Here is a 16,165-nt window from a genome sequence, read left to right on the forward strand (position 1 = left end):
CACTTACCTCTCCCTGTGCCCGTGGTGAGCGGCGGGAGCGGTAGCGGGACCCCCGCCAGAAGTCATTTTACTAATCTGTGCCGCAAAAATTACTGACAGGCTAGAGGTCTGTGGGAGCAAGTAACAGCCGTAACATGTAACATGTGCTAACATTGCGGATGAGTATCGTTTTGATCATTTCCACCTTTTTAACTCTCATTTTTCTACTTTTTACGGATCCAAAAAAAATACGGATTACGGATGCACTACTGGTGATTTTTTTGCAGATCACAGGCGACAATTGCGGACACGAAGCCTAAAATGTGGTCTTTTTCCTGAGGTGGGAAGCAGCAGTAATGGATTTATTTAGTCTCAGTTTAGGCTGGGTCCACACTAAATTTTTGCAATCCGTTTTTGCAATAAAACAGATGGAAAAAAACGAATGCATTTGTGTGCATCCGTTTTGATCCATTTTTCCATTGACTTTCATTATAAAAAAAAAAACTTGATTTTTCCTGTGGTGGCGCTGTAAAGAAATTAAACCTTACTGTTATCGTTCGCTGATTGCTAAAGGTCAGGGATCAACTTATTTTCCAGGACCCCTTTTTAGTCCTTGGTGGAGAACACCAGTCGTGTCCTGTGTTCCCGGCTTGTCAGGCCTTATAAATGTATTTTACTTTTGTGCTGTTGCTGCACCTCGCTGCCGGCAGACGACATTATCTCAGGCTCAAAAAACAAAGGCAGAAAAAACCTTTCTTTATGGGCGTAATAACAGGAGGGAACACACAGACACTTTCTGCTGCGAGGCCATTTAACTGCCACAATAAAGCTGTCTCTCCAGAACACAATCACAGGCTTGTTCTGGAGGAAGCAAAGAACGTTCATTCCCTTTCCTATCTGGAAGAGATTGACCAAATGTTTCATAAGAATGGCTGCTGCATGTGATTCTGGATAAAGATCGCCTGCGGGTCCGTGATATAATGGCAAGACTCAGAACAAGGAGCACAACTTACTACTCGATGGGACGTCCTTGGAACAAAACTTCAATTTGTTGCTCTCTGGTTACCATCAACAAGCAGGCTGGCTGGTGATCACAAATGTCAACAAATGAGAAGACCTATTAAACTGCGCATGAGCCAATCAGAGCTCAAATTATCAGACACATAATAAGAAAACAGATCAGTCAACAGCACATTGCTGACAGTTTCCTTGAAGCTCCAAAAGCATGTAAAAATAGATCTTTTTTTTAAATTGTTGTATTAGTGCTATTCATCTGTGTTTTCATCGGCCATTTATAGTGGTATGTATACATTATATGGCTATGTTCACATGTCGTAAGAGACCGGCCGTTCCGTGAGCCAGGCCGGGTCACAGAACGGACGGTCTCTGAGAAGATCATTCCGGACGGTACTGCAGTACCAGCCGGATGATCTTTATGGCCGCAGAGTTCTGATGCGGGCGTATCTGTGCGCACCCGCATCAGAACTCCCCACAGCACACTATTGAGCGTGCGGCCGGAGCCACTCGCTCCATAACGTGCGCTGACATGGTTTTCTACAAACAACTGACATGTCAGTTTTCTGCAGCCACTATTCATTGAATAGTGGCCGCAGAAAACTGACATGTCAGTTGTTTGCGGCGCCGCTAGGGATCCCGGCCAGAGCATATACTATGTGTATATGCTCCAGCCGGGATCCCATAGACAACAATGCAACGCATATTCTCATAATAATCACGGCTGTGATTTTACAAAAATATACGTTGTGTGAACATAGCCTATTGCTGTATTATTTATGGACTAGAAGGCTGTAGTATTGAACTGGTATACAGCTGTGTTATTCGGCCATTTATGGGGTATGTATAGATTATATGGCTGAATTATTTATGGACTATAATGCTATAATATTGAAGTGCTATACAGCTTTGTTATTTGGCCATTTATGGTAGTATGTATACCCTACATTATATGGCAGTATTATTTATGGACTAGAAGGCTGTAGTATTGTATTATTTGGGCATTTGGGACATTTTGGGAGTACTGTATATTCTAATATAAGCACTTTATGCCAGTATTATTTATACATCACAATCGTTTTATTTGGACTTTTTTGATTTTGTGTGATATTACTTTATTGTGTTCCCCAACCTGTCACTGTATAGTATTACACTTTAGTGACTGCACTGTTTACCATTGTTTGGCATAACCACCTTTAAGAGTTACACAAATTCTTAAAGGGGTTATCCATTACTTACACAATCTTACACAATGAATCCCCCCTTGAAAATTTTTAATATGAAGCAGGTCACATGGGGGTCGTCTGCTCCAACGAGACATTGGTGTGAGATGCATCAAACCATGAAATCTGCAAACATGAAGCTGCATGCTGCTCCCCCGCCCTCCACCGTAATTGTGTCATACGTCTCCACCGCTGTATCTGGTGCACGACAATTATCTCCTGCAAGAAGAATGTTCTGGAGATTTGTACAATAAGGAAATCTGTATTGTGCAGCTCAGAAGGTTTTTTTTTTTTTTTACAAATAATAAATACAGAAACAGCTGGAAAAAAAACTATCGCCTATCTATCTATCTATCTATCTATCTATCTATCTATCTATCTATCTATCTATCTATCTCCTATCTATTATCTATCTATCTATCTATCTATCTATCATCTATCTATCTATCTATCTATCTATCTATCTATCTATCTATCATCTATCTATCATCTATCTATCTATCTATCTATCTATCTATCTATCTATCTCCTTTCTATCTATCTATCTATCTATCTATCTATCTATCTATCTATCTATCTCCTATCTATTTATTATCTATCTATCTATCTATCTATCTATCTATCTATCTATCTATCTATCTTGCTTAAGTGATATAGTGTGGGGGGGGGGGGGGGGGGGTTTGGTGCCAGCAGATCGCCGTGACCACAGGCTCTGTGTAGATATGAAGGTACTTCCACGTCACTCTAGTTGTGTTCAGTAAGAAACCAATTTATTTCATATATATTTCATATATCTATCTATCTATCTATCTAATTATCTCCCCACCCTCTCTCTCTCTTAAATCCATTGATCTAGAAAGTAAATAAATAGATATACAGTATATCTAGTAAGAAACTACAACACCCAGCATGTGCCTTCCAGAGAGTCTAGAACATACTGGCAGTGAAAGTCCCGTAACAGTCAGGGAGCCATAGGTTGGGGACTATTGTATAGCTGAAGTCTTTCTCTTATCCACAGGACAATGTCCAGGCAGACGGCAGCCCTCCTGCAGCCATTGTATGTATACGCCCTGTACTCATCTACAGATAATCACATAGATGTAACACATCCCAGGGGGTGAGAATAACATCATAGACTTGTATGATAAAGTATTCACACCCCAGTCACTTGTCATGTATTATTTGGCTCCACAAATAAAAACTCAGACTGGGAAAAGTGTCACGCAAGAATAGAACAGAGAACGTAATCTCTAGATAATTCTGTGTATTATAAATTTCCTAAAGAAAAATCCACTGCGAGGATCAGCCAAGTACGAACTTGTGCCTTGAATGTTAACAGAGAGTTTTTGGTGTTGTGCCTGGTGCAGGATCAGCTGCCCGGCCTGCATACTGAGCACGGGGATTTGGCTATATCCAGACCAGTGGCGTAGCTACCATAGAGGCAGGGTAGGCAGTTGCTATGGGGCCCGTGCAGGAGGGGGGGCCGGGGGAGAAGTTAAGAGCGTGTGTCCTTCTATTTAACCCCCTAAAGGACTGCAGTGTGTAAGGGCCCTATTACACGGAACGATAATCGACCGAATTGGCCCGATTCGGCCGATTATTGCTCCGTGTAATAAATGCAACGATCAGCCGATGACAACGATCATCGGCTGATCGTTGATATAGGTTAGAACCTATTTTTGTCGGGCGCCGACCGCGCACCGCTGCGTGTAATAGCGGTGCACGAGCGGCGACTAACGATAAACATTACCCATCCACGTTCCAGGGCTGCTCCTGCCGCCCGCTTCTCCCGGGGTCCCGCACGCGCCCTAACTTCACATCGGCCTGTCAGCTGATAGGCCGCGGCCGTCCCGACCGGTGATTGGTTGAGCGGCCTATCAGCTGACAGGCCGATGTGAAGCTGGAGCGCGCGCGGGACCACGGGAGAAACGGACGGCAGGAGCAGCCCTGGAACGTGGATGGGTAATGTATGCCAGTTTAGCAAGGGCTGCAAGGACATCGGTAACGATGTCCTTGCAGCTCTTGCTAAACGATTATCGGGCCGTATAATAGGCCCTGTAAACGAGCGACGATCTAGCAGATCGGCGCTCGTTTACAGGTATTATGGGGCCCTGCTCGGCCCATGTAATACCACCCTAAGTGACCCAATGTTTACTTACATGCTGCAACACAAAAAAAGTGTTAACAAGCAGAAGACAGAGATCTCTGCTTCACTGCACTAATAACCTCTGACCTCTGTTCTCCAGCTGGCAATCAAGTAGGAAAGGAAAATGTGCAGAGCTCCAGGCAGAGGTCAGGGGTTATCAGTGCACCAGTGCAAGGGTTATATATATATATATATATATATATATATATATATATGCAGTGCTTTGTTTTGTGCGTAGGGGAGGGGGCCCCTTAAAATTTTTTGCTATGGGGCCCAGTACCTCCTGATTCGCCCCTGATCCAGACTTTTCCTATACTGTGTATATATATTGAGTGAGATGGGCTCATAACCCTCTATATACCACAGACCCACAGATGAGCCCATAACCCACTATATACAACAGACCCACAGATGAGCCCATAACCCACTATATACAACAGATGAGCCCATAACCTGCTATATACCACTGACCCACAGATGGGCCCATAACCCACAGACCAGCAAATGGGTCCATAACCTGCCACATACCACAGACCCACAGATGGGCCCATAACCCACCATGTATCACAGATCCGCAAATGGGTCCATAACCTGTCACAGACCATCTTATAGGCCCATAACCTGCCATATACCATAGACCCACATATAAGGCCATAACCTGCCATATACCATAGACCCACATATAAGGCCATAACCTGCCATATACCATAGACCCACATATAAGGCCATAACCTGCCATATACCACAGACCCACATATAAGACCATAACCTGCCATATACCACAAACCCACATATAAGGCCATAACCTGCCATATACCACAGAACCACATATAAGGCCATAACCTGCCATATACCACAGAACCACAAATGAGCACATAACGCACTAAATACGCAGACTATCATATAGGCCCATAACCTGCCGTATGCCCCCAACTCGCAGATGGGCTCATAACTTACTATATACCACAGACCTGCGGATGAGTCAATAACTCACTATATACCACAGACCTGCGGATGAGTCAATAACTCCCTATATACCACAGACCTGCGGATGAGTCAATAACTCACTATATACCACAGACCTGCGGATGAGTCAATAACTCACTATATACCACAGACCCGCAGATGGGCCCATAACCTACTATATACCACAGATGAGCCCATAACCGCAGATGGGCCCATAACCCTACAGACCAGCAAATGGGTCCATAACCTGCCACATACCACATACCCACAGATGGGCCCATAACCCACCATGTATCACAAATGGGTCCCTAGACCCACAGAAGAACCATAAATACCATACCATATACCATAAATCTTCAGAAATTAACATACACTCTTGACAAATTTAACTTTAGAATTTTAACAATCGTATATTTATGAGGATAAAGAAACTTAGTCGACACTATTTTTGTGTATGTAAAAAAAAAACGGATAGTTTTTTAGTAGGGATGGTCAGAACCGAGTTCAGTTCGGGTTCGTACGAACCCGAACGCTCGGCAATGATTCCCGCTGTCTGCCCTCTCCGTGGAGAGGGTGGATACAGCGGGAGGACCACCTGGAAAACTGGGATACAGCCATAGCCATAGACTGTATCCCAGTTTTCCAGGCGGTCCTCCCGCTGTATCCACCCGCTGCACGGAGAGGCCAGACAGCGGGAATCAGATTTATACGAACCCGAACCTTGGCAGTTTCGGACCATCCCTATTTTTTAGCAATTTTTTTAGAATTGAAGTCAATGGAAAAACAGATCCAAAAGGATGGCACACAATTGCATAGTTTTTTTTAATCTGTTTTTTCCCCCATAAAATGCATACATTAAACGAATAGGAAAAACGCAGTATGAACCCAGCCTTACTGTGATGGATGGGACCCCTTAAGAAAGTGGTGTCCTGGCCTGTTTGGCCATGCTCCCTATGGGGAAGATTTATCAAAGGGTGTAAAATTTAGACTGGTGCAAACTGCCCACAGCAGCCAATCACTGCTCAGCTTTCCTTTCACCAGAGCTGAAAGCTGAGCTGTGATTGGTTGTTGTGGGCAGTTTGCACCAGTCTAAATTTTACACCCTTTGATAAATCTCCCCTTATATGTTAACATGTGATAACATTTTAGTGATAATTAGGTAAAAGAAGCTTCTAGTATAAACTGATACATTGTGTTTTGCCTACTGCCAGATCAGAGGGAATGGAACATGACACAAGGCTCTACCCCTGAGGTCCTGCTCTCGGTAGAACATTCTAGCTATTCCCCTTAAAGGGGTACTCCAGCGAAAATCTTTTTCTTTCAGATAAACTGGTTTCAGAAAGTTATATAGATTACTAATTTACTTCTGTTTAAAAATCTCAAGTCTACCATTACTTATCAGCTGCTGTACGTCCTGCAGGAAGTGGTGTATTCTTTCCAGTCTGACACAGTGCTCTCTGCTGCCACCTCTGTCTATGTCAGGAACTGTCCAGAGCACTAGCAAATCCCCATAGAAAAACCTCTCCTGCTCTAGACAGTTCCTGTCTCGAACAGAGATGTCAGCAGAGAGCTCTGTATCAGAGAGATAAGAAAACAAAATTTCCTGCAGGACATACAGTATGGGAAGAGTGAAGTTTTTAAATAGAAGTAAATTACAAATCTATATAACTTTCTTAAACCAGTTCATTTGAAAGAAAAAGATTTTCGCCGGATAACCCCTTTAAGACCCTCTTCACACGTTCGGTAAATTTATGACGATTTCTCATCAGGAAATCCAGATACATTTCCATAGAATAGTAATTCTGCAGACACAGCGCCTCCCTCGTCCAGAGGCTGCAACGAGTATTGCAGCTTAGCCCCAGTCACTTAAATGCAACCACTTAAAGCTTCTGTCTTGTTGCTAGGACTTCACATGAAGTTAATTGATGTTTTTCTTTTTGATTATTTTCCCATACTCTTCTATTGGTTGTAGCAGACATTTACCGATAGAAGCTGAAACTGTCTATTTTCTGTTTCCATTACTTGTAAGCGGCATCACAGAGTAAATACAAGGATGAAAGGATCACAGAGCAAAATAAATACAGAAGGAACATGGAAGACCTTACCCTTAGGACACAGAGTTTTGATCTTTTTACCTGCGTCGAGACTGCTTCTTGATGGGGGTTGTCTTACAAAGTTACGTAATCTCCTGGTAGAAAAGCAATAACAATAATAATAATAATAAAACAAAATGTAAATAAGAAAAACGAAATGCCAAAGGCAACTAATGACATTTCCCTTTCTGATGTTAGAATATTTCGATGGCTGATCGCCCCGGGTCGGCCATCTGAGAAGCAGTCAAGGCCCTGGCAGCTGTTATGAGGGTGAAGGTTGATCTCGACTCCTTAGACAGCTGATGACATTCACCTTGGCTGTCTCTTTATCCCGAAAAGACAACAGCCATGGTAAGAAAGGAGGTCAGAGCCAAAACATAACATAACAGAGGGGGGTGCAGATAGGACTCTGGGGAGATGACGTGTTTGTGGGTTTGTAAATTGGGGGATTTTGATCTCTTTCCATCAAAATATCTGCTGTTTCAGGTGATTTCAGGATAAGCTACCGTGTCTGTCTCTGTGAGAAGCTCTCTCTTTCTCTGCAATGTATATGTGTTTCCAGGCACTCCCCCTCTCTCTCTCTCTGCAATGTATATGTGTTCCCAGGCACTCCCCCTCTCTCTCTCTGCAATGTATATGTGTTCCCAGGCACTCCCCCTCCTCTCTCTCTTTCTCTCTCTCTCTCTGCAATGTATATGTGTTTCCAGGCACTCCCCCTCTCTCTCTCTGCAATGTATATGTGTTCCCAGGCACTCCCCCTCCTCTCTCTCTGCAATGTATATGTGTTCCCATGCACTCCCCCTCTCTCTCTGCAATGTATATGTGTACCGAGGCACTCCCCTTCCTCTCTCTCTGCAATGTATATGTGTTCCCAGACACTTCCCCTCTTCTCTCTGCAATGTATATGTGTTCCCAGGCACTCCCCCTCCTCTCTCTCTGCAATGTATATGTGTTCCCATGCACTCCCCCTCTCTCTCTGCAATGTATATGTGTACCGAGGCACTCCCCTTCCTCTCTCTCTGCAATGTATATGTGTTCCCAGACACTTCCCCTCTTCTCTCTGCAATATATATGTGTTCCCAGGAACTCCCCCTCTTCTCTCTCTCTCTCTGCAATGTATATGTGTTCCCAGGCATTCCCCCTCTCTCTCTGTCTCTGCAATGTATATGTGTTCCCAGGCACTCCTCTCTCTCTCTCTCTCTCTCTCTCTCTCTCTCTCTCTCTCTCTCTCTCTGCAATGTGTATGTGTTCCCAGGCACTCCCCCTCCTCTCTCTCTGCAATGTGTATGTAATCCCAGGCACTCCCCCCTCTCTCTCTCTCTCTTTCTACAATGTGTATGTGTTCCCAGGCACTCCCCCTCCTCTCTCTCTGCAATGTGTATGTGTTCCCAGGAACTCCCTCTCTTCTCTCTCTGCAATGTGTATGTGTTTCCAGGCACCCCCTGCGCTCTCTCTCTCTCTCTCTCTCTACAATGTGTATGTGTTCCCAGGCACTCCCCCTCCTCTCTCTCTCTCTCTCTCTCTACAATGTGTATGTGTTCCCCCCCCCCCCCCCCCTCTGTCTCTCTCTCTGCGATGTGTATGTGTTCCCAGGCACTCCCCCTCCTCTCTCTCTCTCTCTACAATGTGTATGTGTTTCCAGGCACTCCCCCTCCTCTCTCTCTTTACAATGTGTATGTGTTCGCAGGCACTCCCCCTCTTCTCTCTCTCTCTCTGCAATGTATATGTGTTCCCAGGCACTCCCCCTGTCTCTCTCTGTCTCTGCAATGTATATGTGTTCCCAGGCACTCCTCTCTCTCTCTGCAATGTGTATGTGTTCCCAGGCACTCCCCCTCCTCTCTCTCTTTACAATGTGTATGTGTTCCCAGGCACCCCCCCTCTCTTTCTGTGTGTGTCTCTCTGCAATGTGTATGTTTCCCAAGCACTCCCCCACCCCTCTCTCTCTCTCTCTCTCTCTCTCTCTCTGCAATGTGTATGTGTTCCCAGGCACTCCCCCTCCTCTCTCTCTCTCTCTCTCTCTCTCTCTCTCTATCTCTCTCTACAATGTGTATGTGTTTCCAGGCACTCCTCCTCCTCTCTCTCTCTTTACAATGTGTATGTGTTCCCAGGCACTCCCCCTCTTCTCTCTCTCTCTCTCTGCAATGTATATGTGTTTCCAGGCACTCCCCCTCTGTCTCTGCAATGTATATGTGTTCCCAGGCACTCCTCTCTCTCTCTGCAATGTGTATGTGTTCCCAGGCACTCCCCCTCCTCTCTCTCTTTACAATGTGTATGTGTTCCCAGGCACACCCCCCTCTCTGTCTGTGTGCCTCTCTCTCTGCAATGTGTATGTTTCCCAAGAACTCCCCCCCCCCCCCCCCTCTCTCTCTCTCTCTCTCTCTCTCTCTCTCTCTCTCTCTCTGCAATGTGTATGTGTTCCCAGGCACTCCCCCTCTTATCTCTCTGCAAGGTGTATGTGTTCCCAGGCACTCCCCCTCTTCTCTCTCTGCAATGTGTATGTTTTCCCAGGAACTCCCCCTCTTCTCTCTCTCTCTCTGTCTCTCTCTGCAATGTGTATGTGTTCCCAGGAACTCCCCCTCTTCTCTCTCTGCAATATGTATTTGTTTCCAGGCACCCCCTACTCTCTCTCTCTCTCTCTCTACAATGTGTATGTGTTCCCAGGCCCCCCCCCCCCTCCTCTTTCTTTCTCTCTCTCTCTGCAATGTGTATGTGTTCCCAGGAACTCCCCCTCTTCTCTCTCTGCAATATGTATTTGTTTCCAGGCACCCCCTACTCTCTCTCTCTCTCTACAATGTGTATGTGTTCCCAGGCCCCCCCCCCCCTCCTCTTTCTTTCTCTCTCTCTCTGCAATGTGTATGTGTTCCCAGGCACTCCCCCTCTCTCTCTCTGCAATGTGTATGTGTTCCCAGGCACTCCCCCTACTCTCTCTCTCTCCAATGTGTATGTGTTCCCAGGCACCCCCACCCCCTCCTCTTTCTTTCTCTCTCTCTCTGCAATGTGTATGTGTTCCCAGGCACTCCCCCTCTTCTCTCTCTGCAATGTGTATGTGTTCCCAGGAACTCCCCCCTCTTTGACCCAGTGCTCTCTGCTGCCACCTCTGTCCATGTCAGGAACTGTCCAGGGCAGGAGAGGTTTTCTATGGGGATTTGCTACTGCTCTGGACAGTTCCTGACAGCAGCTTATAAGTACTGTCAATTTTGAGAATAAAATCAGTGGGCAGTCAGATGATTGATTCTGGAGATACATTTATGAGGTCACTTAATCGGTGTTCATCCTTTTTCATACCTACAGTATACTGTATGTCACTGTGGAGCCAATGTCTTAAAGGGGTTATCCAACGTTAGAAAAACATGGCCACTTTCCTCCAGAGACAGCGCCGCTCTTGTCTCCAGTTCAGGTGCAGTTTGCAATTAAGCTCTATTCACTTTGTTGGAACCAAGTTGCAAAACCTGCACCCAAACTGGAGACAAGAGTGGTGCTGTCTTTGGAAGAAAGTGGCCATGTTTTTTTCCACACTGGATACGCCCTTTAAACAGTGATTCCCAACCTGATGCTTTAGTTATTACAAAACTACAGCTCCCAGCAAACCTATCAGGACATGCTGGGAATTGTAGTTTTGCAACAGCTTGAGAGCATCAGGTTGTGAATCACCGGTCTAAAGTATATAGAGAAAATATTCTTCACTATGAGAATGTTGAGAAAAAACCGACCCCCTCAGCATGTTTTAGCAGTTTTTTTTTTACCTTATTGCATTCGTGTTTCCTACCCAGTAATTTATTCTTCATTCCTCTGCCTTTGTTGTGTGCAGAGACCATTGGACAAACATGCAGATAAATCAGCGTCAGGGAGGAAAACACTGGAAGACGAACATGAGCAGAGAGAAGAGAGGGGCCGGAGCGGAGGAGGGGGGGGGGGCTAGGCCGGGAGCGCTGATATACGCTTTGTATACATTTCCATAAATGTAGGAGTTCAGTATCAAAAGGTAATAAAAATGAGCGATGCTGTGCGGCCGAGATAAAGGCTTTTGTGAGGAAAATCACAGGAAGGAAGTAGAAGGAGGTGTATTACATTACAGTATGTAAATAGATGGAATGGGTGCCGACAGATTGGATAGGAAACGGCACTCAACTAATCTGGGGTTCCATTGTAGACACTTAAAGGGGTACTCCAACATAATGTAACTCAAAGTATATAGCCTTGCTCCCCTGTCTTTTCAGGTCTGAAATCACCAAAATCACTAAAAAGGTGTTAGTTCTGTGCTTCCTGGTTGAACAGTTGCTCAGTACTACATTTTCCAGAATGCATTGCTTTCTCTCAGCTGTTGATCACAATCCTCCCACCCTGCCTATCTCCCTCCCCCAGCACTCCTGCCAGTTCTCTGCCCAGAACTTTGTATATTAGACTTTTGCCCAGTAAGTTTGCAGCACCTGCTGTATTCATTCCCTTTCTGATCTTCTGCCCGTTTCATTGTAGTGTCACTCTAGAAGGATTGGAGATGAGCCATCTTTGAGTATGCTAGTGTCCGCCCGAAGCCCGCAGCTTACAGGTTGCCTGGAAAACATGGATATGCAAAAGAGGAGCCCGTGGAGCCTCATTGAAGAGTCTCAAAACACAGGACTAGCCAGATATCCCTCCGGGAAGGACCCAGCCAAGGGGCAGCCCCAGGGCTGGCCTTTGGGGTGTGCGACCTGTGCAATTGCACAGGGCGCATCACTCCTGGCCAGCTAGCGGGCGCTCTGGCAGACAGAGAGCTGCACATATAACTTAGACAAAGGAATTGTAACGCCTGGAGTAGTGGATCCACTGGACCGTCACCAGCGATGGCACTAACCTCACCAGGGAGCGGAGTCTAAGGGGCCGCTGGTTTTCACCAGAGCCCGCCGCAAGGCGGGACGGACTTGCTGCGGCAGGCGACCCCCAGGTCGCTACCCCTGGCTTGGTTGCTAGCGACGGCAGGCGAGGCGTGGCAGGAGCAGTAGGCAGGAGATGGTGCTGGCAGAGGTCTGTAGGCGTAACCGCAGGTGACAGGCTGAACACAGGAGCAGTGGTGTAACAGGGGAGCAGGAACCAGGAACAAGGACTAGGGACCAGGTAGCGGATAGGAATCAGGAACAACGGGAAGGCAGCGGGCAAGGACTAGGGACAAGGACTGGAGACAGGAACAAGGAACAAGGAACAGGGACTAAGGTCAGGAACAACAGGGGGCTGGGCCAAACGCTATGGGAAGCATGTAGAGGCTCCAACGTGAGGGACAGGGCACGCTGGGATTTATAGGAAGTGATTGGGTGCAACTACCAATTAGGGGCGGACTGGCCCTTTAAATCTGAGACAGCCGGCGCGCGCGTGCCCTAGGAGGCGGGGTCGCGCGCGCCGGCACAGACGGAGACAGGAGCGGAGGAGAGGTTAGGCGCCCCCAGGGGCCGAACTAGCAGCAGCGCCGGGTCCCAGCACAAGGACCCCGGCGGCTGCATGGGGCAGGAGGAGGCCGCGGCGGCGGCCCGGAACACGGGCCGCCGCCGCGGCCGTGACAGGAATCTCTAAGTTACATGTGCTGTGTGTCTGCCGGAGCGCCCCCCAGCTGGCTGCCTGGGTGCTTTGAGGCGCTCCTGCAGACACACAGCACATCTAGCTTAGAGATTCCTATTTCTACGCTTGATCTGCAGCCAGTAGGAAGGCGCTCCCCGGGCCAGGGACTCGGCAAATGAATGTTCCGGGTATATCCCGGTAAGCTCCGCCTCTGTCGACAAGCCCCGCCCCCGGTGCCGACTGCGAGTGGGACACTGAGTGCACAGAGCCTTCATCATCCTGCTGAGGGGCAGCAAGTAAGGGAGGGGGGGAGATGCAGGAGGGAGATAGCAGCAGCCTCATCCCTCAGTGTGCTGGGAACAGGCTAGTGATCAGCAGCAGCCTGTACTCAGCACTGATACTACTGCACTATACTGCTGGCTGGAAGGAGTCTTTGCTGGGCTACTAACATTATATGGCATTTGTGATTGTCAATGATTTATTTAGCAATGATTTATGAGGTCACACAGCTTTCCCAGCATCTTGTATGTCAGTGTAATGGAGGTCACCCAGCTTTCCCAGCATCCTGTATGTCAGTATAATGGAGGTCACCCAGCTTTCCCAGTATCTTGAACTCAGTATGATTACTGTCACCCAGCTTTCCCGGCATCTTGTAGTCAGTATATGGCGGTCACCCAGCTTTCCCAGCATCCTGTATGTTAGTATAATGGAGGTCACCCAGCTTTCCCAGTATCTTGTACTCAGTATAATGGAGGTCACCCAGCTTTCCCTGTATGTTGTATAGTAGTCAGTATAATGGAGGTCACCCAGCTTTCCAGCATCTTGTATAGTAGTCAGTATGATGGTGGTCACCCAGCTTTCCAGCATCTTATACTCAGTATGATGGAGGTCACTCAGCTTTCCAGCATCTTGTATAGTAGTCAGTATAATGGAGGTCACCCAGCTTTCCAGCATCTTGTATAGTAGTCAGTATAATGGAGGTCACCCAGATAGATAGATAGTAGATAGATAGATATTGTAACCTGCTTATGTTCCCTATGGGTAACATAATCAATTGGGGGCCCACACAGACTCGCTCACCCCTTCCCTAGGCTGAACCCATAGCTAAGCCCCTGTGTACAATTGTCTGCAGGAGCGCTAATCAGGAAGGCCACGGCCGGCCGCGGAGACACCTGTCCCCCTGTGTGCTGGTAAGCACCTTTATCGGGAGTCGGGTGGTTTAGGGTGCTGGGGGTTAGGGGTGGCCCTCGTTGTAGTAGGATTTAGTCTATCATATCTTAATCCTTCAGCCTCAGCCTGGTTTGATTGTGGGGGTTGTCTGGAGGGGTGGGAGGCTGTGAGATTTAGTCTATGTCACTCTTAGGGGGCATTAAGGGGGGGGGGGGGGGGGCGCCGAAAGAAATTTTGCACAGGGCGCCATCTACCCTAAGGCCGGCCCTGGGCAGCTCCTGTTAGGAAACCACCAAAATCACCATGAGATTCTTCAATGAGGCTCCTCTTTTGCAGATTCATGTTTCCCAGGGGGCAATGCACCTAGAAGTTCACTGCATTGAGCGCTTTCACTAGCAGCCGGCAGTGTTGTCTTTGCCTGGTCTCCCTGAGTTTACCAATCTGTTTCACTTATGGAAAACATGGAGACAGACTTAAGCTATGTTCACACAACGTGTACGGGTGAACACACCCCATGTTCTTTTATGGGATCCCGGACGGAGTGTATACACATAGTATACGCTCCGGCCGGGATGCCTCGCGGCGCCGCAAAGAACTGACATGTCAGATTTCTGCGGCCGCAATTCAGTGAATTGCAGCCGTAGAAACCCATGTCAGTTCACACAATAAAGCGAGCGGCTCCGGCCGCTTGCTTTATTGTGTGCTATCAGGATTCTGATGCGGGCGCGCGCTGATGTGCCCGCATCATAACAACACGTCCGGATCATCAGGCTGGTCCTGCAGTACCGGCCGGGAGGAACTTTGCAGAGACCGGCTGTTCCGTGACCCGGCCGGGTCACCGGCTAGTCTCTTACGCCATGTGAACATGGCCTTAGTCTGTATCAATGTTTTCTAGGACTCCCATGGGCTGCATCCAACTTCTGCAGCCACCAGTAATCAAACGCCTCTTGCCCGGTTCGAATGGACCAGAGTGTGCTCGAGGTTCACTCATCCCTAGATTTAACCCAAAAAACATTAGATCACAGTGCTAATAACGTAGATGGTGGATGTGGATGCCACCACTGCTATCGCACTTGTATGACCAACTTTGGAAAACAGACTACAGGCTGCCATCTTGGATAAGGTCTAACACTATGATCTCAGCAGGCCATTGTTCCTTATATACCGTACCTCACTTTTCACTTTCTTTACCTGTTTTGTATTTTGCCTCCATTCCTTGTCACTTTACCTTGGTTTAACCCTATATGAGCAGCGATCGGGTTCTGAGCAGGTTTGGGCCACCCTGGGAGCTTGCAATCCTTTGTTGATGTGGATAGTTAATAACTCAGGCACATGCGGCTGTTCAGACCCGGAGTCCGGGGCTCGCTCGGCTTTGTTGCGTGTTTATCATTCCTTGCGAGTGCAGCGAGCTGGGTATTAAGGAATCTTAGCTGTAAGGCTCGCCATTTTTTTTTAGATGCACTATAAATCTTCAGACTTCAAATAATCCCTTCATGAATGTTCATTATACATGGTGCTACGCAGACCTCCACAAATCTTCTCATAAAACCGCTCCGCCGCTACTTTTATTTTAGAACTTTTTCATTTTTTTTTCTCTTTGTTTCCTGATAGCGAAATATAGAAGTCGGAGAACTGAGACATATGGGATAAAACAGATGCCGAACAAGAAGGGCTCAAAGATGGCTCAGGGTATGCTGGAACACCATTTACCAGGGATGAGAGTGAAGAAGTGAGGTCGAAACAATAGGATTACAATGAATCAACTCTAGAACAGCATGTGTTACTATCATCCAAATAAACATATGTCCTATCTAAGCCCCACCCCCACATACTATGCTCTATGTAAACTGTACATGATACTGATGGCACAAATGGCGTCTTTTCACTTATATAGAGTTTGCTGCCGGGTGTTTTGTGCCGTGACCCGGCAAGAGTGTCCCTGACGTTGGGGAAAAGGACCACTTGTGGTGCAAAGTAATATGTCACAGCGACCATAGTGGATTTGCTGGCCTGGGGGAACCTCTCTGAGGGTCAGGACACTTCCGAGG

The sequence above is a fragment of the Dendropsophus ebraccatus genome, chromosome 15 (assembly GCF_027789765.1).
Source record: "Dendropsophus ebraccatus isolate aDenEbr1 chromosome 15, aDenEbr1.pat, whole genome shotgun sequence".
Classification (NCBI taxonomy): Eukaryota; Metazoa; Chordata; class Amphibia; order Anura; family Hylidae; genus Dendropsophus; species Dendropsophus ebraccatus.